Source organism: Hermetia illucens, chromosome 2, assembly GCF_905115235.1.
Source record: "Hermetia illucens chromosome 2, iHerIll2.2.curated.20191125, whole genome shotgun sequence".
Classification (NCBI taxonomy): domain Eukaryota; kingdom Metazoa; phylum Arthropoda; class Insecta; order Diptera; family Stratiomyidae; genus Hermetia; species Hermetia illucens.
In genome coordinates, this window is record NC_051850.1 from 39,543,023 (window position 1) to 39,570,714 (window position 27,692).

General features: G+C 44.2%; 1 long non-coding RNA gene across 2 annotated transcripts; it reads right to left on the reverse strand.

Moving 5' to 3' along the window:
- Window positions 1–11,208: 11,208 nt before the first annotated feature.
- Window positions 11,209–27,350, reverse strand: LOC119649670. Of its 2 annotated transcripts, XR_005249171.1 has the most exons (3): window positions 27,235–27,348; window positions 26,997–27,177; window positions 11,209–11,453 (listed from the first exon to the last, which is right to left on the reverse strand). It is a non-coding gene; the product is annotated as an uncharacterized LOC119649670 (long non-coding RNA). The 2 variants fall into 2 exon arrangements; XR_005249170.1 differs by having other exon boundaries at window positions 26,997–27,350.
- Between the last annotated feature and the right edge of the window lie 342 nt (window positions 27,351–27,692).

A 27,692-nucleotide genomic window follows, 5' to 3' on the forward strand; every position in this document is an offset into this window, starting at 1 on the left:
TTTGAATATATTTTATATGCTCTTAAAAGTTTTTGTGTCATTTACATACGTTTCAGGTTAAATTTTATGATACGTTGCGAAGTACTGTATCAGGAAAGTTTTCATAATAAGATATGTGACGGACACGTTTGGAAAATAAACTTAGGAAAATGCTCGGGAAAAGGTGATTTATAATTTCAAAACTTTGTTGAGTTTCATTAGAAACCTTTTTCATTCACAGGATTTGTTGTGAATTATGGTAGAAACAGTTGCAGTCAAATTCCTCTGCTTTTCTGAAAGGTTGCATGTGGGACGGAAAGTGTTCTCATATTCAAAGTGCAAGTAAACCTTCCTGCGGGGCTGCAACCATTCAAACACAATATTAAAGGCAAAATGATAATATTCGGATGTTCGAACACTATCAATTAAGGACGCAAAGAGTAGTGACTCCAAATTTTTGATTAGTCGAAAAATTACTCTCTCCCCGAACTTTTGGAGCAAGTGGCTTTAACCTCCCAATTGACATTATATCTGCGTCCAAAGTAGAAACCTCTAAAAGGTTACTCAATGAAGAATGAACCACAAGCGGCCGAATTGCCGCCGAACGCACTGGGAGTCCCTAGAGTTAGTAATTGTTCCGCATATCAGGTACCAACCCTGACAGGTTCTGATCGGGTAGTGTACATTGATCACTTCGCCGCAGGGAGTGTTAATAGATCAACGAATTCAGGTAAGTCCGGTTCCAAGAAATTGAGATAGTGGTTTGGTTCAAAGGGTAAAGCGATTCAAAACCATTGCGGTCCATCCATACGTATTCTATGGATAATAGAAAAAGACAAATCGAGAAGGAGGAAAGCCAGAAAAAGAACGGGCGGTGATTGCTGGATCATCGTCGAAGACGAGCTACAGATGTCCAACCAGGAAAAACAGCTAGCACCGTGTAGTGTCCGAAGATTCGCACTACCCGTCTCATTTTATTAACTTTGACCTGTAACTAGCTTAAAGGAAATTCATTTGCTTTTATTCGACTTAGCTTTTTCTCCGACTTAGCTTCCTTCAATATCCCAATTACCCAATTGGTTTAAAACAAGTCGGGAAACCGGAGGCTTGACGTTTCAGGTTTTGGTTTTATGTATCCCTTTGTGAGGAGCATACCCCAGTTCTCAGCGCTGTCAGCTGCAGTAACCTGCCCAGAACTGAGCGAATTAAATATCTCGGGTCAATGCTATCAGCCAATGAAGAACTGCATAATGAAATTATTTCACGCATTAATACGACTTGGATGAAGTGGCATTCCACAACTGGCTTTTTGTGACTGACGTATCAGCGAATGTCTCAAATTTAAAATTTACGGCAATGTTGCCCATACTGTCGCTCTCTATGGTTCTGAGGGTTTGCCGACTATAAAAGACAATTAACGGCGTCTTGCGGTAACGAAAACAAAGATGTTGCGTTTGACTGGTGGCGTGACACGTTTTGATTACATCCGAAATGAGGATTTCCGCGATCGATATGGGGTTGCACCGATCGTGGAGAAACTCCGAGGAGGGCGTTTTCGATGCTATGTTCACGTAATTCGTGCTAACGAGAATTCCCTTACAAAGATTCCTCTAAACATCGAAGTCAATGGTAAGCAACCAAAAGGCTGACCGAAACCACGTATACTGGATGGGGATTTAAGAGCCTCGCGATTACATCCAGATCAGGCATTTGATAAAAAAAAAATGGCGAAACCGATCATGACGAGCCGACCCCGCTTGTGAATGGGACAAAGGCTGAAGAAAAACAAGAAGATGTGAGGAGCGACGAGTGCATGACAGCTCCGTGTCCATTGCCCTCTAGTTTTTAGAAAGCGATTTAAATAACCAACCAAAACAAGGAAGATAGGAGACTACAACTTTGAGACCGTTGGAAATTTCTCCTATATAGGGTCGAAAATCACAACCGATAACAGTTGTGACAATGAAATCCGCCTATTTCAGCTTACGAAAACTGTTCCGCTCGAAACGTCTCACCATAGGGTCAAAGCTCTTACTGTACAAGACTATGATCTTGCCAGTCCTCATGTATTCCTCGGAAACTTGGGTTCTTAGCAAGAAATATTGCGAACTCTTGGCCGCGTTCGAGAGAAGAATCCTCCAAAGAATTTTTGGCCCCCTACATGAGGATGGACGATTCCGTAGCCTACATAACGACGAAATCTATGAGCGATACCATGACCGTCAGGTTGTGGATAAAATCCGGCTCAATAGGTTATGGTGGGCGGGTCACTTAATCCGTAAGGATGAGGATGGAATCCATATGGATGAGGATGGATGATCCAGCCTGGAAAATCTATAAGGGCAATATCTATTGTAGAAAAGGAAGACGAGGCAGGCCCTGCCTGAGATGGAACGATGGCGTAGGCCAGGACGCCAAACAGCTTTTGGGGATATCGAATTGATGGAACTCGGCACAAAACAGGGATGTCTGGAGTTCCTTATTAAGGCAGGCCTAGACCGGATACCGGTTGTTGCGCCGTTGATGATGATGATTTAAATAAATCATTTGATGGAAAGTCCGGTATTGATAATAGTCAACCTCATTCGCTTCAGACTCTGCATTTAATATTATTAGCAAATGCGAGGAATTTAACCTAGAACAGATACAAAAAAGGGCTAGGGAGAAGTAGATTCTTCATGAATGGAATTTTAATATTTCATTCGAATGTCAATTATCTCCTTAATTATGACGTCAGCATCTTATTTGTATGGCTTAGGATGCGCTAAATTCGCAGGAAATTGATAAGTTTCAACTGCTATAACTTTGACACTAATAATCGGACTTCCATAAGATGTCGCATGTGCATGCATGAGACAGTCCTCTATGCCGGTGCAAATTATTACTCCCAGGATGGACTTAAGCGGGGTTTTTCAGTCAATTTCTAAAAGTTGGTAATAATCTATTAGTAAGTTTATTTGAGTAGATATCGGAATGGGATATCGTTTGAGGCCTAGATTTCATCTAAGCGCACCACCCTGATATTTTTCGAATTTTTGGGGTTGGGTAGCTTCCGAAAATGAGTTCTGTCTCATTTTCAGTGTATACATTTTGAGTCCTTACTCATGTACTTTACAATTCCCGCCAAAACTAATGCCACTTTCGTACTTCGTACGAATCGAGACCTTTTATTTGATACCCTACACGACTATATCCGGTGATTTTTTTTTAAAATTCCCCATTTCCATGCATGGGGAGTCCCCCTCACTCACTGTACGCGTGGGATTTCATAGTTCCCATCTATCCACCAAACTTCGTTCGGATCGGTTTACCCGTTTTGGAGGAAAGTGCGGGTGACAAACAGACAGACAGACATTGAATCGATTCTAGTAAGGTTTTAGTTCACACCAAACCTTAAAAGGATTGTGTTTTCTATTTTTCATTTTGTAACTGTATTCAAAGAACCCTGTCAGGGTTTACATTCCCCAAAAACCTTAAAGTTCGTTGAAATATTTCAAATTTTTTCATAACACGTTTCCCATATTCCGGCTGGTCGTGATCGGTTTCGCCATTTGGTTCTATCAAATGCCTGCTCTGGATGCAGTTGCGAGGCTTTTAAATCCCCACCCAGTGCGTTAAGCCAACATTGTTTCGGCCGGCCTTTTGGTCGCTTACCATCCACTTCGATGTTCAGACCAATCTTGGCAAGTGAATTCTCGTTAACACAAATTACGTGACCATACCATCGAAGACGCCTCTCTCGCAATTTTTCCAAGATCGGTGCAACCCCATATCGATTACGGATATTCCCATTTCGGATGCGTTCAAAACGTGTCACGGCACTAGTCCAACGAAAAATCTTCCCCTCCATTACCACAAGACGCTGTTCAGTGTCTTTTATAGTCGGCCAACACCGAGAACCCTAGAGAGCGGCAGAACGGACGACATTGCAGGAAATGATAGATTTAAAATGTTCGTTGATACGTCGATCACAAAGAACACCAGTTGCGGAACGCCAATTCATCCAAGTTCCGTTAATGCGTGAAGAAATTCCATAACGCAGTTCTCCATTGGCTGATAGCATTGACCCAAGATATTTAAATAGCTCAATTCTCTGCAGGTCGCTACCACTGACAGTGATTGTGGGGATAAGTCGTCAAAAACTCAGTTTTATTCAGATTGAATATGAGGCGGTGTTGGATGAAGCGATCATTCCATTTTTGGACAAGTTGCTCGAGATAATTTTTGCTACTAAATGCCAGGAAAACATCATCTGCATAAAGCAGTGTATAGGAAGCTGGACGTTGGATATCCCATGTGACGAAAGAACAAAGAGGAGTGGTGAGAGGGCGCTTCTTTGATGAACACCAGCAGAGAGACGATACACCCGCCATACTTCGAACTTTACTTTTCGGATTGTGGTAGAGCAATTGAACCCAGCGCACGAGTTCTTCTGGCACTTCGTCTAGGATGAGTGTAATCAACTCTAACATCTTTGAAGTACAGATTGTTGAGTCAGTTACTTCACTTCTTCTCGGTCCAATGAACATAGGTGCCCACCCAAGGTTTGTTCAGCTGAACTGATGAAATCAAATAATTTCTCACCTCTTTCTCACTTTTTGCGTCTGTAGGTATACCCCATAGAACAAATGATCGAAGGAAATTTTTCTTGCCATTAATCTGGTATTGTAAGATGATCGTAAACCCTGAAAACAGAACTGTCTCAGCATGGTTGCCTCTAACGGCCTTGGCAGGAAGACTCAAGCTCTCCGTCTTATGGATCTTTCATCGTAAAATATCCTTGCCCCCTTAACTGATCCAATGCAATGGATTCTGTTAAATCGAACCCATGGCTCTTGCTTCAGAAAAATGAAGCAGTTCAGTAGTTTTGTCACCCTCGCTGTCAACAAATAAGAGGATTAAGAGCTACAGATTAATTCGACCAGCCTTTTTCGAAACTATTAGAAGATTATGCGACGGTGGTCATCTGACCAGCTTTCGCTCACACCGAGCCGCCAGGGACTCGAGAATTGCCGCATTTGGAGGTGCAGCAGTACCCATAACCACATCTATAAAATATTTTATTTTATCACACAAAACATTCTTCGGTTTTCCACTTGACACCTTCACTGGTTTGCGGTGTCTGGTATGCGTCAACAGACAAACTGGCATCCAGCCAGTTTCGTTCACGTCTCAGGGTTTCCTTATATCCGGTAAATGGTGTAAGAGAAATTACTAACAGGTGGAATTTACCACGTGTGCAGATAGGTCATTCCTGAAGCGCACTTTGGCCTCCAGTGCCTGAACTGCACGTTCGAGGTCTGTTCACCCAGCGACCTTCAGCGAATCACGCTCCAGCCATCGACAGATTTCCAATATCGCCAGTACTTCCGCCTGGAATACACTGGTGAAACCTGCGAGACCATACAACTTGGATACACCGTGTGTATTCGAGAAAACCCCCGCGCCGACTCCATAGGCCGTCTTTGATCCGTCTGTAAAGAATACCGTGTCATAGTCTTGCAACACGCCGCCGGTCTTCCACTTTGCCCTGGTTGGGAGGTCCACAGCAAAGTTTCTCGTGAAGTTCAGCTTGCGTGTGACATAGTCTGTGGGGGATGCCCAGATTTCCCGAGGTATTTCATCTAGGATATTGCTGTGGCCGTAGGACTTCGCTGCCCAGCATCCGGACTCACGTAGTCTGACGGCACTGCACGCTCCAACATATTTGATGTAGAGGTCTAGTATGAGGAGATGCAGGAGTACATTGAGAGCATCTGCCGGGCAGGACTACAGAGCCCCTGTAGCACCTTCACACGCGGTTCTTTGAATCCTATTAAGATTCGTTCTATTGTATTTCTTCTTCAAAGCCACCATACAATAGAGCCGTACGACAGGATCGGACGCACTACAGCGGTGTACATCCAGAGAACCATCCTCGGCCGGAGACCCCATTTTTTTGCAAAGGTTCTCTTATAAGCATGGAAGGCTATACAGGCCTTCTTAACCCTCAGTTCTATGTTCAACATCCAATTTAGCTTAGGATCCAGGATTACACCCAGATACTTTTACTTTTACATTAGAGGAAAGAACCAATCTTCGTTCATCCAGTCGTGGTAGATGGAATTCAGGTACCCTTGTCTTGGTGGTGAATAGCATCAGTTGCGTTTTGGTTGGGTTTATGCTGAGTCCACATCTTGCGGCCCACAGGCGCACCTTTTGCAACGCTCCTTCCATGATGTCGCTCATAATGGACAGAAACATCCCTGATACTAATATCACCAAGTCGTCGGCATACGCCACCACCTTCACCCCGCTTCTGTCCAATGTACGTAAAATTTTGTCCATTACTATTAACCAGAGTACCGGTGAGATGGCACCACCCTGGAGCGTGCCTCTGTTCCCAGCTCTGGTCAAGTGGTTGCCTCCCAGATCGGACTGGATTATCCTGGTACTCAGCATGGATATAATCCAATGCGTGAGATACTCCTCCAATCTAATACCGGTCAAGGCTTCCTTGATGGCGTTGGTACTGACGTTGTTGAAAGCTCCTTCTATATCCAAGAAGGCGGCAAGGGTGTACTGCTTGTACTGCAGCGACCGCTAAACCGTGCCAATTACCTCGTGGAGGGCGGTTTCCGTGCATTTTCCTTTGAAGTAAGCATGATGGGACTTAGAGAAAGGCGTTCTCTCCATAATCGTCCTTAAGTGAATGTCCAGGACGCGTTCTAGGGTCTTCAGCACGAAAGACGTCAGGCTGATTGGCCGAAAGTGCTTCGCGGACTCATGACCGCGCCTGCCCGCTTTCGGTATGAAAACTACCCGTGCGCGCCTCCAGGACTTCGGTACGTATCCTAAAGTGATGCTGCTTCGGTAAATCTCAGCAAGCCACGGCACAACCCTTTCCTGCTGCTTCTGTAGCATGACTGGCATTATGCCATCTGGGCCTGGAGATTTGTATGCGGAGAAGCTGTTTATAGCTCAGCCGATCCTATCCACGGTAATTACCGATTTGATAGTCTCGCACAGCTGGGGTTGCCGCAAACCCTCCAAGCGAGGCTCTGACTCACAGTCCTCCTCGCTGGAGGGAAAGTGCGTTTGCACCAGCAGCTCCAAGGTTTGACTAGAAGATTCCGTCCAGGAGCCTTCCGACTTTTTAAGGAAGGATGGACTCTTATGATCCTTGGACAGAATCTTACTGAGACTCGCGGATTCACTAGTGCTTTCAATGTTCTGACAATAGTCTAGCCAAGACCGCCTCTTGGCGGTCCTGATTGCCGACTTGTACTTCTTTAGGCAGTCCTTGTATGGCTGCCAGTATTTTTCGTTCCACCACGGTGGCAGGGTCTTTTTGCTGTACTTAGCAGGGCACGAGACTTTGAAGGCGGTATCAAATACCTTCTCCAGAGCCCCGACCTTTGACTCCAGTTCGTCTGTTGTGCCAATCCTACCAATTTGCGCACCGGAGAGTTTGTTCTTAATTACCTGACCAAACTTTCTCCAGTCAATTCTCCTGGGGTCTCTAAAGGGCTTGGAGACCTCTGCGGCGAGATCTAGACTGAAGAGTATTCAACTGTGTTCAGAGAAGGATCTCTGATCAGACACTCTCCAGTCCTCCACCCTAAGAATCCCGTTGTCGGTTATTAGGGTGATATCAAGGACCTCCTCCCAACCGTCACAGTTCTCCGAGCAGGGGAAATGGAAAGTTGGTGTACTGCCCCTGTTACACACCGATAAGTTTGAAGTAATAATAAAATCAAAGAATAACTCACCTCTTTCGTTGATTTCGGAGCTGCCCCAAAGCGTATGCCTCGCATTCGCGTCGCAGCCTATAAGCAGGTTGGCTTTCTTTGCTGTTATGGTGTTCGTCAGATGTTGTAGTTCTTCTGACGGAACTGATCAGTCGTGAGCCATGTAGGCCACGGAAATATACACGTTCTCTGCCCCCACTTGCTCCAGCTTGACCACAACTAGGTCACTGGAACTCAGGTCCGGGCACAGGAAAGCGTGCAGACTTTTCCTCGCAAGAATACATGCTCTAGGTTTTGCCTGATCAGCGTCTCCTGTGCTGTGGAATAAATTAAAATATTTGCTTTGGAGCCCTTTGATGGTTCGGTCGCTTCCGACTCAGGGTTCCTGTATTAATGCGATGTCGATGTCTTCCTCTAAGAGGAAGACGAGCAGATTAGCCGAGGCGCACTTCGAGTGCTGCAGATTTATCTGCGTTACCCTCAGCATGATCTGCTTGCGTGGGGGGTTTGTCAGCCCCTGTCGGACCGTCGATCGTCATCTCCTCCAAAAGCTCGTTGGCGGCGTCGATTGGGTCAAGGTCGTTGTCCGGTTTTGCAGAGCGGAACACTTTTACTTTGGCATTCCTGACTCCGAACCACACTTTATAATCGGCCTTTTTCAGTGCCTCCAGGCACTCCTTGTTTATGCGGAGTAGTACGGGCTGGCTGTTTATCTGAGGTTCCTCCTCCCTGATAACAACCCAGTCGTCCATGGGAATCCCGGGGTTGTGAAGGCGCAGGAAATGGACGAGCTTGTCCTTCTCCATGCGGATCTTCGGCAACCAGATGCGAGCGACCGGTCTCCTGGGAATCTCATCGTAAGGGATAATCTTGAGCTTAACGTCCTCCCAGGCGTCGTTGATTTTAGCAACACACGAATCGGGAAAGTCCGTAGAGAACTGGAACTGGAATTCACACATTGAGAAAATGACGATAACTCGCTATCCCAGGATGGTCTACGAGTAGGTCATTCTAGAACTATTTCTTACTTCTATTAACTTCTCGAAATCGTAGGATGAGCTGAAGCACAGTTCCAGGAACGACAACGATTGCGCGTTGGTTTGGTGCAGGCGGTATGTCCATAGCCTTTTATTGTAAACATATATATTTTAAGATTAGTTTAGTAAGCGCCAAGTGAGAAGGTTTCGTAGGACCACGCTTTTTTCCATAATTTTCTAAACATTAATGTACGTAACAGCAGTAAATAGTTTTTTAAACTTTTCGGTTTTACATCTCCTAGATAAACTTTACAGATTGCAGAAGAGAAGTTAGGTGTCTTCTTTCCTTTCTTACCAACTCCTTCTGTGTAGGACAGCGAAACGTTTGAAGGGACCCATTTAGGTATTTAATGTAGTTATCGACGGAAATCCCTGGAGTCTAGAGAGACGACATTCGTATGGGTCAGATTAATTGCGTCCTCTTAAAACTGCTCAGGAACTGTAAGTCTCAAGTTTTAATAAATTAATAAGTTCCGTTTATTTGCCCTCATTTACGGCCCCTTGTTCCTGAACGCCATTCCCAAGATTAAAACCGAAGAACAATCTAAACTTTCAAAATTTATCAACTACAACAATAAATTACCAAAGAATCTTACACTAACTGATTTTTTCGCCTTCCGAAGCCATAAAGCTTTGAAGGAGCCTTTTTGACTTCTTAGTCTTCATATGTTTTAATGCTCTTAAGATCCTCAAAGTTTATGGGAAAATAAAAGCTAAAATATTATTATTCTAGGAGGAGAGAAGGCGAATAAAATTTATTTGAAATTTTGAAAACTTAAATCGCTTAAGCCGCTCCTATCTACTCGACAACTTGCCTTTGCCAGGGAGAAACTATGTGGAACGAGCAGTTTTTGTCCGGGGCTGAATTAAAAACTTTTCTACTTTTCATTTCACTTAGTAAAATTCACTTTAATTCTGTAAACCGGAAAAACTATTGCACTACTGCGGATAAACTTTTTTTTCAGGGTGAATCCGTCATCGTATGAGCTCGGGAAGAATATGTGTTGTCGCTTCCTCGATGTGCTCAGAGCAAATGCTTCAAGTTGACGTCTATTACTCTTGCTTTATGCCACCGAAAAGTTGGTGTTTTTCGACAATCCGGACGCCATTTGTTCTTTTGTTAATTTGCATGGTCGTTGTTCTATGCATGTCCCTAGCAAATGGGGTACAGATTAAGCTGGAACAGTGGAAAGTGGCTCTTTGAAAGTTTGGGTTGCTTTCTCAGAACCAGTGCATGGGAGATGGAGCTTAAAAAGTAGATCAAGTCACTATGTTTGGAAAATTCCCCAAATGAAACGTGAAAATACCCACAACTTCGTCCTGTTGACGTCCACCTTCCTCTTAAGTTTTTTTGGGATAGAAGCTGATCATCACTGTCATCGTAATGAAAAGTTTTCATCCCTACTGAGTAGAGAGTTGTTTTCGTGTCGTCGATAAAAACTGCGAACTTTTCCTTCCGTTTGCTGGTAAACTCGATGCAGTCTCTTGATTCCTGATAAATGATGCCAAAACACTAAGTACTTGCTACTTTCTTCGCGTCGTTCGTTACATTTAATCATCCGTTTGCCCCTTCCCCTCCAGTAATCTTTTCTCAACTTTCGCCGAGCATCCCTTCGGTGTTTTTTTTCATCCGTGGTATTTCCAAGTTGGTCCATTAAAAGTTTACGTTTGTCGGTCTTCAAAGTGTGCGCTGAATAATGGTGTGGGACTTCGGCAAAAAACATTCCTTAACATCAATAAAAAGATTTTTCAATGATTAATTACATTCCTAAGATTTGAAGCCTGCATCATTCGGAGAAGCGGAATGAAGCCAATTGGATTTGAAGGAAGCTCATCACCACTGGATGCCTGGCCCATAATATTGCTCATTCGGATGTTTGAGGAAAAAGCTAAACGGCTCTGTTCCAATTGCCCATCATCCTTTATTAGGGCTGATGGGAAGCCACTCTGGGGGATAAATCCATCTTGAACTCTTAGCGTTTCCCTCTATTATATTTCTGGGAACGCTTACTTCACAAATCGCTTAGCAGGAGTTGGGGCCAGAAATATATTCAGTCCTCCAGTTATAGTTGCTGTACAGACGCACTAGAAATGCCGTATTTATTTGCTTTGGTCTTTTTTCGTGTATCTGCTGTGTTTTAGCCATTAATCATGGAATGCCAAAAAGGTGATTTATGTGAATTATCTGCCATTCGAGTGTTAAACTAAAACTCTCTGATGGCAGCCTCTTTATTCAAATGAAGTTCCACATTTATCATTTCGGTGCGTATTTCTGGGACGGAATTCCCAGTGTGGTGATGAGTGCGAAAAGGAAAGAAGTGATGAAATAAACCAAAGGATGAATGCGTACGAAAGGAATGAAGAAAATGAAGAGGATCCCATAAAATTGGATTCCATCACTTCATGCAAAATAAATGAGTTTTGACAAACATATTGAATTATTTACAAGAAGATACGATGGCTATTTTACGTAATGATTTGAGATAATAATTTTATTTTGACCATAAATCAAATACCAGTTGCATAAATTTGAATTAAGTCCTAGATATCCCCTCTGGGTGAAGAATGCTTCACTATCATAACAGGCTACACATTGAGGAGGACTAACATATGTCCACTTTCGTCAGCTTACGCTACGTCCTGTTACACAGTCAAATTTCATTCAGTTTCCTGACTCGTCAGCATTTTGCTTTCCTGGTCATCCTTGCTGTAGTGAAATAAAAGGCTGTTAAGTGAACTGTCCTGGTTAAATATTTTTAGTTATCTGCAATATGATATCAAACATAAGATTTCGGGGTCAAATCGGTTGCCTCTGGTTCTTCTACTCAAACCTACCATATATCCAATGTCTATGTGGTCTCTGTTAAGCGCTATCAAAAGCTACGAATGGGCAATGATGAAGGCATAAAACTCTTAGATCCTGGGATGTTAGATCACTTAAGGTGCTGCTAAAAACCTCATTCAGCACGTCAACTGCTAAAGACTGAAAGCGCTAGAGATTGGAGTCACCCTAATAGTGGAGAAGAAGTTCAAACCAAACAACATCTACTTCAAGCCAGTAACCACACGAGCGTGCAGCATTGGCATCATAGACAAATTTAGCGCCGAGCTGGTAAATGTCCGACCCCCAAATGAAGAGAAAAACGACCAATTTACATACAATTTCCAAGATATTATCCGAATCCTTACCACCAAATAATGCCAAAACAATTCTTGGTGACATGATCGCAAAATTTTTGAATCACGAGACACAGAGGAAATACCACTAGCAAGAGTCTCCATATGTCTATTAAAAGGAGCTTGTTAGATGTCATCCGTGGGAGTCCACCAGTTTTTTCTTCATGAAAAACTGCAGACGGAGAAGGATGAAGGCGAGTCTCCCGCGTTTAAAACGGGACAAATTGTACCAACTGGTCCTCCAGATTGGGGGTTGGATAGGGCTGATAACCCAACACGGAAAACGATGTTATGAAGCCACGGAAGGAGCCTCGGACAGTGTGGAGTTTACAACGACGACTCCGGCAAGGAAAACGGGACAACGATTTGCGCATTTTCTCATGGAACGCCCGTTTGCTGTACAGACTGAATGCTGCTCAGCAGCTAGCCGATACCCTGTTTCAATATAGGGCTAATGTAACAGTGATGCAAGTGATGCGCGGAGAGGGACCGGTTTCCTGGACGAGGACTACTTTCCGCGGAAAGCGGTCCACAAGCATACGTGGGCCTCTCCAGATCGGACCACTTTCAAACAAATTGACCACGTGTTTATTGAACGCCGCCACCTCTCAGCCTTGATGTCAGAACATATAGGCACAACATATTTGGCCCTAGTCGTAAGAAAAGTCAGAACGGCTGGTTGGACGATGAATGTAAGCTGGCAACGAAACAAAAGAATGCTGCATACCGAGCAATATTGCATTCTCAAAGAACGCGGGCACGCGCAGAGACTCATCGAGCGGAGAAGCGACTTCACAGGCAAAAAGTAAGCCTGAGAGACACAACAGGTCTGTCAACTGGAAAAGTACAGGGAGCACCAGGGGCACAAGTTTTACCAACAAGTCAGCAGGATCAAGCCTTATACACCTCGATGCTCATCCTGCGAGACAAAGAGGGAAGTCTGGTTTCCGACAGAATGGGCATATTTGCGCGATGGGTTGAGTATTTTGACGAACCTGTCAACAAACATATCGGTGGGTTGGAGGTCCCGCCAACCGAAGGTGAGGGGTCAATGCTGCCACCGCCAAGCATAGAGGAAACAGGCAAGAGCCGATGGAATTACAGCTGAATTGGTTAAATAAGGAGGTGATCAACTACATCAAGCAGTTCATCAACTAATGTTCAAGGTGTGGGATAGTGAATCAATGCCTGATGACTGGCAACGAGGCATTATCTGTCCCATATATAAAAAGGAGGATTTCACACAGTGCAGCAATTATAGAGGTATCACGTTGCTGGGTACCATCTATAAGATAATCTCCGCTATCTTGCTAAGCGGATTTCTCCATACGCTCAGAACACCATTGGCCCATACCAAAGGAGGCTTCACCCCAGGCAAACCAGCAACAGATCAGTTTTTCTCTCTGCAGCAAGCGATGGGAAAACTATTGGAATATGGACAACCATCTCTTCATCGACTCTAAGGTCATAAAACTGTACACGCCCACGAGAGAATTCGGCATTCCGACGAAATTGATAAGACTGACTAGGATGACCCTGACCAAAATGCGAGAGCACATAAAAGCAGCAGGATCACTCTCGAGACCATTCAACATCAACAACGAACAAAGATCATGCTTAGATGGTGCGTTCTCTTTAACCTGTCCCTGGAGAAAGTGGAGGCGCCATCCTCTTCAAGTCTACCCTACTACTGGCCTAAGCTGACGATATTGACATTATGGGAAGAACAACCCGAGATGTCTAGTATAGTATAGGCAAGACGAAGTACAAGGTGGCAACGTCAACGCCAAACAAAGAACCAACAACATCGAAGCACACTAATCATACGAAAACAGGGAAACTACAGCTTTGAGAACGTTGAAAATTTCTCCTCTATAGAGTCGAAAATCACTACCGATAACAGCTATGATGATGAAATCCATGTACGATGGCGAGCTGCCAACAGAGCCTATTTCAGATTATAAAAACTGTTTCGCTCGAAACATTTCACCCTAGGATCAAAGCTCTTAATGTACAACATAATGATCTTGCCACTTGTTATGTATTGCGCAGAGACCTGCGTTCTAAACAAGAAAAATTGCGAATTCTTGGCACGTTCGAGAGAGAAATCGTTCTGGGAATTTTTGGCCCATACAAGAGGGTGGACGATTCCGTAGCCTACATAGTGACGAAATCTATGCGCGATCCGGCTCAACAGGTTGCGGTGGGCGTATGGATCCGTATGGATGAGGATGATCCAGCCCGGAAAGTCTTTAAGGTCAAATGAAGCGAGGGTGTTGGTCAAGATGCCAGAGATGTTTTTAGGGATATCGAATTGGTGGACCTCGGCGGAATATCGGGATATGTAGAATTCCTTACTAAAGAAGGCCTAAACCAGATACCGGTTGTTGCGCCCTTGAAGATGATGATGATGATGTATCAACGGTAGACCTTTTTACCCGCGTCGTGACCATTGACTTACTTGAATACAATTGAATACGTCCTAGTTCGATAAAACTGTTCCATTACTCGCAGAACATAAAATGGAAATAGTGCTTATTACCAAGTAGTAGTACTTATTAATAATGTAGAGTATAAGTAATATATCCACCGCGCACGCAAGTATTTACGTGTTTTGATTAGTCAGAATTTTCAAACTGTATGTATTATTATTATTATTATTCTGTTAAGGGAAAGTCGTACTGCGTCCTTAAAGAACTATTGTGTCCTTTTTACTGGGTATAGTGTACCTATTAAACATAGTATCTCAAGTAAACCTATACTTAAACCTTTAGTATATTCCAGATCTTTCAACTTTGCATCTGGTATTAAGTGTTCTCCTGTCCCAGGACGTGTATAGAGTTTTCATCACACTCCGCACAAAACCTGCAGGCAGTGTCCATAGATATCCCCAGCTTCCCTCGGTGATAGTTAGCCGACAGTGACCAGTAAGAATTCCCACTATGATTCGGAGGTTCTTTTTGTTGAGGTTTAACCAATCTTTTGTGGTATTAACCAATAAGCATCCTGGACTGCTCCATCCCTGGGAGGAGGAGTATAGTTCCCTCAACCATTCTTCATCATTTCTTAGTGTCATAGCCATGAAACCGTTTCCGATTCCACAGAAGGGTTCTGGTCCATTTAAAGGCGTCCCTGCCCCCTTCTTGGCTAGTTCGTCTGCTGCCTCGTTGCCTTCCAACCCAGCATAGCCTGAAACCCAGAGTATTCAGACCTGGTTGGACGAGTGTAGTGTATTCAGTCTCTCAAGGCATTCCAATACTAGTTTAGAGTTCACCTGGTTGCACCTAAGTGCCTTGATCGCTGCTTGGCTATCGGTGAGAATGTTCTGCCCCTGTAGTTCTTTTGGAGACTACCGGAGGCGCAACTGTCTATGGCGTTATTTCCGCCTGGAATATACTAGTGTACCTAGCCATTGGCTCGAAGTACATTTTCTCTCTGTAAGGGATCCGTCAGTGTACCAAGTAATCAATTGCTGGTTTAAGCCGTATGTCTCTCTCCCAGTTTCAAACTTCTTATCGAAATGAAACCTCGTTGTCATGTTATCCCTTGGTATCAGTAGCTCGGGATACCGCCTAGAAAGAATATCAATCTTCCCTCGGTTTAGGCAGCTCTCCGCCTCATTGATACCCCCGCCCATCCTGAATATTGCCCTCCTTGCCTGCATCTGTATGTGCAGATGGAGAGAAGTTGATCCCAGAAGGGTCTCCAAAGATACCGTTGGGCATGTCCTCATTGCTCCACTGATACACATGCAAACCAGCCTTTGGAGCTTATGTAATTTCCAGGCCTGTGTGCTGAGTTCGGTTCTTTCTGTCCAGATTAACGCTCCACAGGTAATCATTGGCCTTACTATTGCAGTATATATCCAAAGTAGTCGCTTCGGGCTGCACACCCAGTTTTTTCTGTTATGCACCTACAAGTCATCAGAGCGCTCGTGGCTTTCCGACGACTGTTTCCGACATGTGTCTTCCAGAGCAATTTTTGGTCTAGTGACCCTTGATTCTCGTTTCACCTCCATGTCATGTAATCTTATCGCTCTCACCTTGATCAAGCTTATGTCTCCTAGTGAATGGTACTATGGTGGTTTTGGCTGGGTTGATCCGCAGTCCCACCTTCCTGTACCAGGCACTAGTAACCGTTAGTCCAGTTTGGATTCTATCCAATAGGGTATCTTCATATTTGCCTCTACAGATTAAAACAATGTCGTCTGCGTAACCCTGGACTTGTATTCCAATATTTGTTAACATGTCCAGAAGTTCGTCCACTACCATACTCCACATACGCGGCGATAGTACCAGCCCTGTGGACAACCTTGAGAGTGTTCATGCCAATAGAATTTGTACTTATCGGTGCTTCTATTTGCCCATCCAGAATGCCAGGATGTTTCCCACTCCCTTGTGTGTATCCCGTAATACATCTGTCAGCTGACACAGAGCAGTTTTAGTTTACCGTCTTGCCCACTAAGCGTGTTGTCAGTGATGTAGGGGATTACGCTTTAGAACGTTAGTTCTCATAAGGTTGTCTATGACCTTCTCCACCGTTTCGAGTACGAACGATATTAGGCAAATTGGTCAGAAAGATTTAGGGTGAAAAGGATCCTTTTCACACGCTTTCGGAATAAAGACCACTTTTGCCTGTCTCCATGCCTTTGGCATGTATTCCAGTGCTATGCTCTCCCTTACCACCCTTAGAAGAGACTCTAAGATGATTCCTAAGACTCTTTGGATTAGTGCTGGGAACATGCCATCTATTCCGGGTGATTTCAGTGGTTTGAAAGTTTCCACTGCCCGCCTTAGCCTAGGTTCTGAGCATGCCTCTTTTGCTACTTTCCAGTTCTGCTTTCTTCTCCTTTTAATCGTTATTGGGGTGTTAGGCAGAATGTTGTTGCCTGCCACCGTGGGGTAGGGCACCAGGAAATGAGTTCTGAGAAGCAGGTGTACACTGTCCTCCTCATTCTTGGTAAATGTCCCATCAAGAATGAGAAGGACAGGGTAAACTATATGTCGAATGGGCATCAAAAAGCCATATGATACCGGAACACTGATTGCGACAGTACCAGCAAATATAGGTGGCCCAAGCCCAAGACCCATCTGAACAGTAGTGAGCTCGATTCTACTATATGCAACCTCAGTTTGAACACACGTCCTGCAAAAGAAAGAAACAGAAGAGTACTTCAAACAAGTTGCCCTTGCCGAACAATATGAAACCATTCAAAGCCATATGACCGATCGCAGGGATGATTCCAACTGATATTCCGGCGAAAGGAGGCAAACGTCTTTATCATCGAGTATTGAAGGATTTTCTACCCGTCGTCGCTAGTTCCCATGAAATGAAGCAACCGCTGAGTGGCAGGGGAGGTAGAACGAGATACAAAAAGGCCTGAACACCTGATAGAATACTCGAGGCATTTACATTATTTGGGTCTGTTTTATTATTAATTGCATCCCTTAAGCGGCTCATCAGATTATCCGTCGGACAGCTTCCGGAAAAGGATAATTTCCTGACTTTGTTTAAGTATTTTTTTAATCTACTTTCCATTTCATAACGATGCATATTAAAAATGCATTCTCATTAATCGCTCCGTGTATGCATAGTTGCGATTTCAACCCTCCAATATCTGCGAGCATCAAATGAATTACTGAGGATTCACAATAAACAGTAAATAAAAGGATAATGACAGAAATTTCCGTGATTTATCTACTCGCTGAAAACTTTACGGAATCCCTAAAATTTTTGATTAAAATTTTAAAATATTAAATCACCGAATGTAATTATTTCATGAAATTGCATACAGACGCGAACTTTGCTTTACCATTGCACACTGCAAGGGCTGGCTTTGTAGCGCGAAGTCATATGTTTCCTGATGTCGTTGCCTTTGTTGCAGGCCAGCCCCCGGCAAGAGTGGCGTCACCAGAACCGAATCAATAAAAGTTAATTTACAATTCATTATAATCGTCCACAATTCAGCAATAAATTGATTGGAAACTCTCCCTCGCCTGGAGTTTTGTCTACACCCGTAAATCGCCGTAATTTGTTTCGTTTTAAATAATTATGTAAAGTCAATAGCGACATATTTAGCTTGGCCAGGACAAGCACTTTGGGAATTGGCAACCATTGGATTTTCGAATTCGCAGAAAGGTTTTTCGTCGTCACCGTTTTGGCTGAAAGGCCGACGCTCCGTGCCTTAGTCAGGGGAAATTACGTAATTTTTCATAAAATTGGTGTCAATTTAGCAATTAAGTGTTTGTGGCTTCCATGTCTGCTGATCATTAAGTGCCACAAGAAGTGTGTGTTTAGTTACGTCGTTTCAAATGACAGAACGCAAGGAAAATTCTTGTTGACTTTCCTCTTGATGTTCCAATAAAGAAAACGACAGGTATCACAAGTTTTCCTGGCTGACATGCAAGATAGGGCCATAGGACACATACCATTCGGTAGCTATCAATTATAGGTGTCATTGTTGACAGTAATTTTTCCGCTGACACCGGCTCGAACTGCACGCAAAATTACAATTTAAATTGACAAAGTGTCATCCTGCCTGATTCGTCCTAATAATGTAATTCAAATAGCGACGGTCATCGCCAATAACTGACTGGATAGTGGTCACTATCACTGGAAATCAACCAGCCATATTAGTGTGTAATTAATCAAACGCAAGCTTTCGGTGGAAATTAGGGTTACAACAGACCATTCAAAGGCATGGTAGGCCTTTTTCATACCTGCAGGCTATGAAGCTTAAAAGGTATTAATGGTCACACAAAGCAGATATTGACTCTTCCATTAGTCAAATATGAATCCTTTGAGGTACCTGATGGGTATCTGTTTATTAAGTAACAACGTGGAACTTATTGTTGAAACTTGTCAAATGTCTTCTGGAACTTTGAGACGGACATTACGAGACATTGTGTGATGACCATTATGTTAGTTGTTATGCATAGACTTCATCAGATCCCAATGAGTAGTGTCTGTGTGAATATAGGGGCGGGGGGACAAACCCTCCGAACACTTAGAATTGACTGTGGGATTTCCGCTAGTAGATCTGATTCTACCGTTGCGTCATCAGCACCAAACTATAATGTCTGACGCGCCTATAAGTGGAGCACTCACATAGGAAATAGTCGGTGTATTCCACTTCCTCATACGAAGATGAACACGTATCATCTGGTGATTCCTATTCAGAACTAGCTAGTAAATTATGGCTAGTGAGAATGCCCAGAAAACCTCTGTAGGTTTTCCTGCTTTTCGACAGGATAAACTTTGTAGAATGCTTGTTTGATTCTGATAGGAAAGTTTGGTGTGTCTTGCAGTATAAAGGCTCCTTATGGGAAGTTTTTCCCCAACTTTTGATAGCAGCATATATCAGTCAGTAATGTTGGCTTACTGACACTCCAACTGGCAGTTCGACAAGAAGAAAACTGAAATCGCTTTTGCTAAGGCATGCTAGGTTTCATCTTCCCCTACACCACAGTCACCAGATATCCACAGCATTGGATTTACAAACAGAATTTAAACGATTTCTACATTCCATAACGATTTTTGAGGTTATCAAAGGACTGCTCAACGCTTTAAGCCATTTGCGGTCCTCAGAGGATTCCTCTACAAGGAGAAGCCCGGCGACAGTCGAGCAGAAGTGTTTTTCATATGGAAAACGAAGGGTGACGGAGTCATCGCTAACGACTATCAAAAGTATGTTTTGCGAAGCAGTCAAGAGGCTGCTGGGGAGAAGGCTCTCAATTCCAATGTAGAGGCTCTGTGCTCTCTAGAAACCAGAGATCTTGATTACTTCACAGAAAAGGTCGAAGTCGAATAGGCCATTAAGCGTAACCATTGCCCGGATAAATGTCACTTCTGTGTCAGCGAGCACTACGCGAAAAACTCCTTAACAGCAAGAAAATCAAAATTGGGTGAGTAGTATGCAGAGTAAGAATGCGGATAACCCCTACCAAGGGTTGCAGGTGCTGAACTATGAACCCACGTCTGCAGCTTGCCAAAAAGTTGACAAGAGAACAGCATACCGCAGATGTGGTCAATGAGGACCTGCATCAAAAACGAGAATAGCGTTCTCTACAAGAGTCGTGGGGCATTACATACACTGCGGGTTCGAGTAGTGTCCAATCTTCAGGGCGGAACTACCAAAGGTTAGTATGCAACCAGCATGATCCGCATCCTACAAATAAACATGCACCGGAGTGCAACCACTCACAAGCTACCATCGAAGTTTGCTGCGGAGGTGTTAATCAATAAGCGGCCCAGGGACCGAGCACATGGCATCTTGGCATTTTTCCGCAGACATCGCATAATTTATATCAACAACGCGAAAAGCGTCGCGGACTACCTCCTTTTCAACATGAAAGGGCTGCCAAAGGCAATTCTCACCATGAAAGGTAAGAAGGCACCATCGTATCCTGTCGGAAATTTACAAACTGGCGTTCTGCCAAAGAACAAACTTGCTCCTGGGGCGTTCAACGCTTGCCTAAAGAAGAGCATTTTTCCTTGCCAGTGAAAGGTAATGACGCTCGTATTGATTAGCAAAGAAAGAAGCTGCTGACTGAACTGAGGTCGAAAAGTCCATCAGTAGTAGACCCGCTGAAGTGACCGGTGTCAGGGACTTATCCCGAAGGCAGTTCTGGTGGGTGATCCAAGGTAGATGCTGGTATGACGATTATGGATGCGGTTCAGCGAGCCGATGCACACAGCCGCTGATCTCGACGGATAGTGCTCCTTATAATGCTTGATATCCTGGGCACATTCAAAAACTCATTCCACATTCCAAGCTATCTCGGGTGGATATTGAGGGACTATCTGAGAGCTTCCTACATTAGGAGACAATGAGAGGAGTGCCAGAGGCAGATGGAGATCACATCGGGGATAGCACAGAGGGATAGGGCTGCGCCTAGTCGATTATGCGGACGATGCTGCGCCACTTATTACCGGACGCACTGTTAAACAAACGCAACGCAGACTTGGTAATATTGACGCGACGAGTAAGGTAGTTTCAATATTGCGCTAGAAAAAACTGACGTAGTCATCTGGATCGATCGGAATGTTGACTATAGTGTTAAAACCAATCGTTAAATACGTTGGTTTAGTGCTCGACTAGAAAATGAGCTCCTTCAAGGAAATCAAAACAACAGCCGGTAAGGCTGCAATTGGAGTCTCGGCCTTGTTAGTCCACTAATGGCGAATATTGGGGGCCCTATATCTAAAAAGAGACGCTATCTTATGGATGCAACCCAGTCCGTCTTGCTCTAAGGTGGTGTGGGCCGTCGCCCTTTGGAAGGAGATATATAGTAAGCACTGTGCACAATTGTTGAGACGGAATGTAAACCCATCTGCAGTCGCAAAGGCGAGGATTCGAGAGAGGTGCTTGTACGTGAAGAACCCCATCGTACACTTACCGAGTAGCAAATCTTTTGCAAAATGAACCAAGAAGCAAATGGACTGTGCCGTTCATCGTCACTTTATATCCGTAGTTGAACCAAAATCATGGTAAGGTTGATTATTTTCTTACCCAACTTTTCAGTGGGCATGGAGGTTTTCAGTCGTTCCAGCACGAAATTGGGAACGCACGATTTATTGATTGTGTGTTCTGCAATGAAATGGCAGACGACATACCTTTTTCTCGGCTGAGACGGGTTATTTAGACACAGGTGAGTTCTCTCGTTGTTAGAGAGATACTGAAAACCACTGGCAGATGGAGTCGTATTGCGCATGATATTGGGATTCTTCTTTTCGCGAAGAAGATTAAGAACGATGCGTGGAGAGTCCAGATAGCAAGAGGTACCTTAAGGTGACAACTCCCCTCCTCACTAGGTGAAAGGAACTCCCTGATTTGAAGGCTCCTTAAACCGGAAATGGGAGGGTTAGCCCGGAGTAATGACTCAAATGGTTATAAGTTAGTTTTCTGATGATGGAATGGTGTTTTGTTAGTATTTCCATGGCTATGGAGTCCAACACTCTTTGCGTAAACACATTCACCTGATCTACTAAATAAAATAGATATTGATAACCGGTACATTTCAAAAGTGACTAATATGTTGGTTCCGCTTAACAAGCTTCCCAAAAGTTTATGCGAACCAGAGGCAGAAGGTGAATTCAGAGGAAGGTAGAATAGGCCTCGCTGAAGCTTCTATAGCTGAGAACAGGTGTCTCCAATGCCGCTACCGGCCCGGCCCTTGGTCGCTTTACAGCCTGTGCGTAAATGCATTCACTTACCTTATTAAAAAAAAAAAACTTCTCGTGCAGCTTACTTATCGCTGTAAATTGCATTGCGCCTGTCTTTTAACTCCTCGTCATTCACTCAGGACCCAGCACTTCAGCCTAAAAGACCGTGGCATATTGTCCCAAGCGAAAAGTCGATCCGTATATAAAGAAAATCAAAACTCTTTCAAACCTGCCTCCCATTCTTTCGGTTTGTCCTAGTTTCCTCTGCAGGATAATTTCATATCCTTTACCAAGCGGATATATGGGGATCCAAGAATCAGATGTCACTTCAAAAGCTATAATGAGTTCTTTCAATAACTCATCAAACTCCTGTGACCCTCACGTCCATTTTTTCCCATAAATCTAAACGAATTAGCCTTTGAGATGCCCTCATCTCGGTGCTCTGAACATATTTCTAATGGTTGGAAATTGGGTAATGCATCTATGGTGGTCCGTATGTCGAGTTACTTATTTTGCACAGAAGGGGAGAAGCTGAACAGCTTGAACCGAGACCTTCTAGGGATCAAGTCGGACAACGACACGCAAGGAAGTGCCATATTGGACAAGGAGGATAATATTCCATTGGCTAGCACTAAAATAGCTCAGGTAGCTCACCATGCAAACGGTACATCTGCAGTAATTGTACGTTGCAAAGATAGCATTGGAATAGTGCTGGTGCAAGAACTCTGGATGTGCGGGGCAGATTCGCAATCTGCATGGATGAAGTATCCAGGGAGCTTGGGATTGTTTTTGTGAATAATGGAGAAGCTGCATTTTTCTCAACCGAAACGTATATTTTATGTCTTCCAGGTTCTATGAGCGGCTTAATCAAGAATTAGAGGTTGTTCGATAAGCCCTCTATGCTGCATCACAGAATAACCATACTCAACATTTAAAGCTGCTTGAAAGTAGACAGAGTAATAAGGAATCACAGGAGTATAAACTGGGACCTCCACACAAAGCACCTGAGTGGTAACATGGTCATACACAGTCAGGCGGTATCATTTGAATCGAAACAGAGCTGGAAACTGGCAGAGATACAAAACTATACTGACAATGGGCAGTAACGTAGTCAGGAAAGCTAAACGAAACAATTTCAGAGAACTCTGTGAAGGAGTTAAACAAACCACAAAGGCATCCAGGCTATAAATTGATATCGCCAAAACCAAGTCCTGCCAATCTGAAGAAAGAGAATTAGACTTTTCCCGACAATGAGGAGGACAGGGTACATCTACATCTAAAAACGCATTTCCCAGTCAGGAATCCTGGGTGTCACCTCAACAATGGGCAGAAGGGATAACCTTCTTTCCCCCTCTCCCTCTTCTAACAAAAGACGTATGCTCAAAAGCCAAAGTAAGGTGGTGAGTGGAAACTTTTAAGCTACTGAAATCACCCGGAATAGATGCAGAGAGGCCTACAAATCATTTTAGGATCTCCAAGGGCATAGAGGCGAGCAAAATTAGTCTTTATAAGGAAAGCGGGATTCCTTTCACTATAAATCAATCAGTTCAATCTACCTAACATCGTTTGTCCTCAAAATAATAGGGAAGATTACAGAAAACTATATTAGAACTCTTGTTCCACGTCAACACTTTTATTATTTTTAATGGGATAGGGTAAGTGAATGCATTTACGCACAGAGTGTTGCACTTTCGCAACGACACGTCGTCGGACTACCCACTAAACACCTCCCCATCGTCAGAGAGCTATCCTAGAACCGTTGCCCTCCATTGCAAAACACACAGTTCAAAAATCGTGCCTTTCTAATCTTGTGCTGGTAAGACTGAAAACCTTCATGCCCACTTAAGAACTGGATAAGGAAATAGCCAGTCTCACCATGCTTCCGATTCAGCCGTGCACCTAAGTTGCCAATGAGTTGTGCAGTCCATTTGCCTCTAGTTTTATTTTGTCAAAAGAGTTGCCTTTCATCTAGGGTGCGTTTCCGGGAAATCACCAACCTTGGCTCTTTTCCTTTGCGCTTATATATGGCTTTACGTTCCTTAGTACGAAGTTCAAGAGGGACTACTCCGCTCAACGAACGGTATACACGACTTGCATGACAGCGTCAACTGCGAATCTTCCTGCTCCAAAACCGAACTGCCGTGGGAATGTCTACAGCAGCGCATATCACTTCAACGATTCTACTTCTGATGAGCTTTTCGAGCACTTTTCCACCAGTGTAAAGCATCCAAATCGAGCTATACGAAGACGGCAACCCAGAGTTGCCTTTCCTTTTGCTGATCAGCGTAAGCCTCACACCTTCCAATGACAAGGGAAAATACCCTCTTTCAGGAAAGTGTTGAATGCGCCGAGGAGTCTGGCCGATGTTGGAACGCCAATTTGTTTACCTCTGCTTGAATACCACCGGGTCCTGACGCCTTCTTGTTTTTCAAAGAGAGGGACTGCCTGATCCAACTCTTTTATAGAGAAAAATGGACAGTCCTCGCTCTTCGCGCATCATTCCGTACAGGGTGCGCAGAGAATAGTGCTCGTGCAATGCGGCCCAAATGCTCCGCCTTAAGTAAGCAGGGGTTCTTCAAAGCCACGATTTGTCGGGTTAGCAGTTTGTAACGCGTCCCCGTTCACCTCATCGACCAGATCCTGCGAGCAGCGAGCTTTGCTCCTGTTTATGGCGCTGCGGAGTCTCCTTTTGGCTGATCTGTACTCTGTCATTATGGTTCTTGCCTCCTCCCGGTCGTTTAGACGTTGTGTTCAGCGGCGGTGTCTGTAACACTCCTCCGAAGCTCAACAACCTCCGCCATCCTCCAATACATTGAAAGATTGCCACGTCTCGGCATAAAAGTTTCGCAGGCCATCGTTATCATGTTCATAACAGAATCTACGACAGTGCCAACCGCAGCGCCACCTGATCCAAGAATTTTGACAAAGCTCCCGGTATTTACCTTCGCGACGTTCCATGCGCATGAAGAGCGCCGAAGTAGCGCACAGCGAGAGTTTGTGTCAACCACTTCGAAGGCAATGTATAGATGGTCGCTGCCGAGAAGTCTTCCAGAGCCACCCTTCCACCAGCGACACCCATGACTCCGACGGGAAGGTTCCGTCTGGAATGCTTACCTCGGTGTTTATAACTACCATCAAACCTGCGAGGTTCTTCAGATGACGTGACGTATTGTTGTCTCTTGTCTGCCTTCGCCTTCTTTTTTTTTAGCCCTGGAAAGTACCTGAGTGAAGTCCGTTTCAGATGCCCCTTCCTCCTTTCGGTTTTCTCCAATTCGCTCTACAATGGGCCGTCTGCGATCCGTGAAGCGCTTGCGTTCTCATCGGGAGGCGCGGTTGTTTCTGCTTCCCTCCGTATTTTCTCTTACTGTCCATGTCCGCCCGTAGTACGAAATTCTGTCCAGGAGCTCCTTCAGCTCCATCAGCCAGTTTTTCACCCCTTTCCTAACGTTTTGTTAGGAACGTCGCAGATAGCGTGTGCTTTACAACTGCCGGACATTTTTTAATAAGCCTTTCCTATTCAGTTTTCGTCAAACTAGTCGTCAACGTTCCAACTTCGCTTACATTCGAAATTATCTGGCTAGTTTCAGCAGTTTCCCCTGTATCTCTTTTGGTAACTATAGGACTGCGTAGTACAGTCCTGGTTGCCGTCTCCGTTGCAGGTGCCGCATCATCATATTTCAGCCCTTACTGCGTCCCGATTCATATTGTTTATATTTGTCATTGAAGTTCTTACCAGCGCATAGTGTTCAAGGGAGCGGGCCACAATAGTCAGGAATGGGTATACCCTCGGGAACAAAGTCTCTAGCCCAGTTTTCTGACGCCTGACTTACGATTACCTCGAAACTCACGGATAGATCACCGCTCGCTCCAGGCAACGCAGTCTATTAATACCGGTTCAATGCACACTACCCGACCAGGGTCCGAAGGGGCAGGCTTCTGATCGACACCACAATTACCACCTTTGCAGAGCTAGGCTCACATTACCTCATTGACATCAACAAGGAGTTGTCAACAGCTCCGGGGACTCCCAGTGTGTTCCGCGTCTATCTGTCATTAGCAGATCGCTCTTCACCGAGAAACTTTCTCAACGCTGCTACCTAGGACGTAGGTATTATGCCAGCTAAGGGGTCAGAACCACTTGCTCGGGCACCTTGGGAAGCCACTCCCCGTATCGTTAGCGACACCTTAAGGATCGGTCACGACCCCTGAGGTTCATCATGCTTACGGGAAGGGAGGTCAACCGAAACTGCCCGAAATCAGCTGACGAATGTGGTTTTGGACATCGAGAGAGCGTTCGATAACACATCGCACACAGAGGTAAGAAATATCTTGATCCGGCGTTGGACCAATAGCCCAACTAAAACATACTTTGAACCAAAGTATGAACACACTAGTATACTGCAGTCGGAAACATACGCCATAGATAGATGTGTCCCCTTGAACCTGAAAAGGAACTATAGGAGACAGAACATTGCTATACTGATCGACAGCCAAGCGGAGATTAAGGCACTTAGGTCCAACTATGATTTTTACATTGGCACGGCGATGATTTTAGAGATGAATACATTTGGCTCGCACAATAAGGTCTGGATACTCTGGGTTAGAAGGTAGTGAGGCAGTGGACGATCAATCTAGCACAATAGTCCTTTTGGAGCGAAGTCTGTTGACAATATTATTAATATTAACACTTATCCAACTTGGGCATAGCACCGAATGGCAGAGAACCGTCTTCTGCTTCAGGTGAAAAACAAGCCCAGTCAGGTTTAACTTAAAATTTTAGAACAGCTCTACCCTCATGTTTAGCGTTAGTCAATCTCATTGTTTACGATGACCATCCTTGACAACAAAATGAAATTCAACTTTAATAATGCTGATTTAACACCTATTTTCTAGCAAAATATTATCAAACCTGTTAAACGGAATCTCCAAAGATCTGCCTAGCATAGAAGTGTATTTTCTTCTCCATTTCATTTGATTGCATCCCTCACTACCGGAGAGATACTTGCCTTGATTAAATAGTAATTCGTTTACATAGTGAAATCAGGAACATCTCCTAATCGATTGCTGAACCTTGTTGAAATATTTATTTGCTGGGGAGCACACTTCAAGATTAATCATATGAAGTGGAATATCTTATTTGATTTTACCCTAACACGAAGAAAGGTCCTTCCACTTACAAAACGTTTCATTGTATAAATTTAATTCGAACTGAACAAATTTCCAGAAACTATTTCCGCGACATTTCCTCTTAATAATTGATGTGACTGAAACTACAATGCTTACTCTTCCTTGCGCTGTTCAACTTTTGAAGATATACTCGTACCTGTCTGGCAGCTACCCTTCACGCCACCTGCAATACCTTCTTCATGCCGTGTTACTTCTAATTTTCCATTTTCACAAACTCTCCTGAGAAATCGATTGCAACACCAGCCCAACCACCATTGTCAGTCGAGTACCAGCCAAACGAACTCGAAAGCCCGAGAACCAGTTGAGAGCGACCCAGACTCAGTCAACTCTTATCCTGGGCTGCCTTTAAAAGTGATGTGGTTTTGGATTCTCGCTGCACCACTCCACATTCATGCCAACTTACGACTGCTATCTGCTC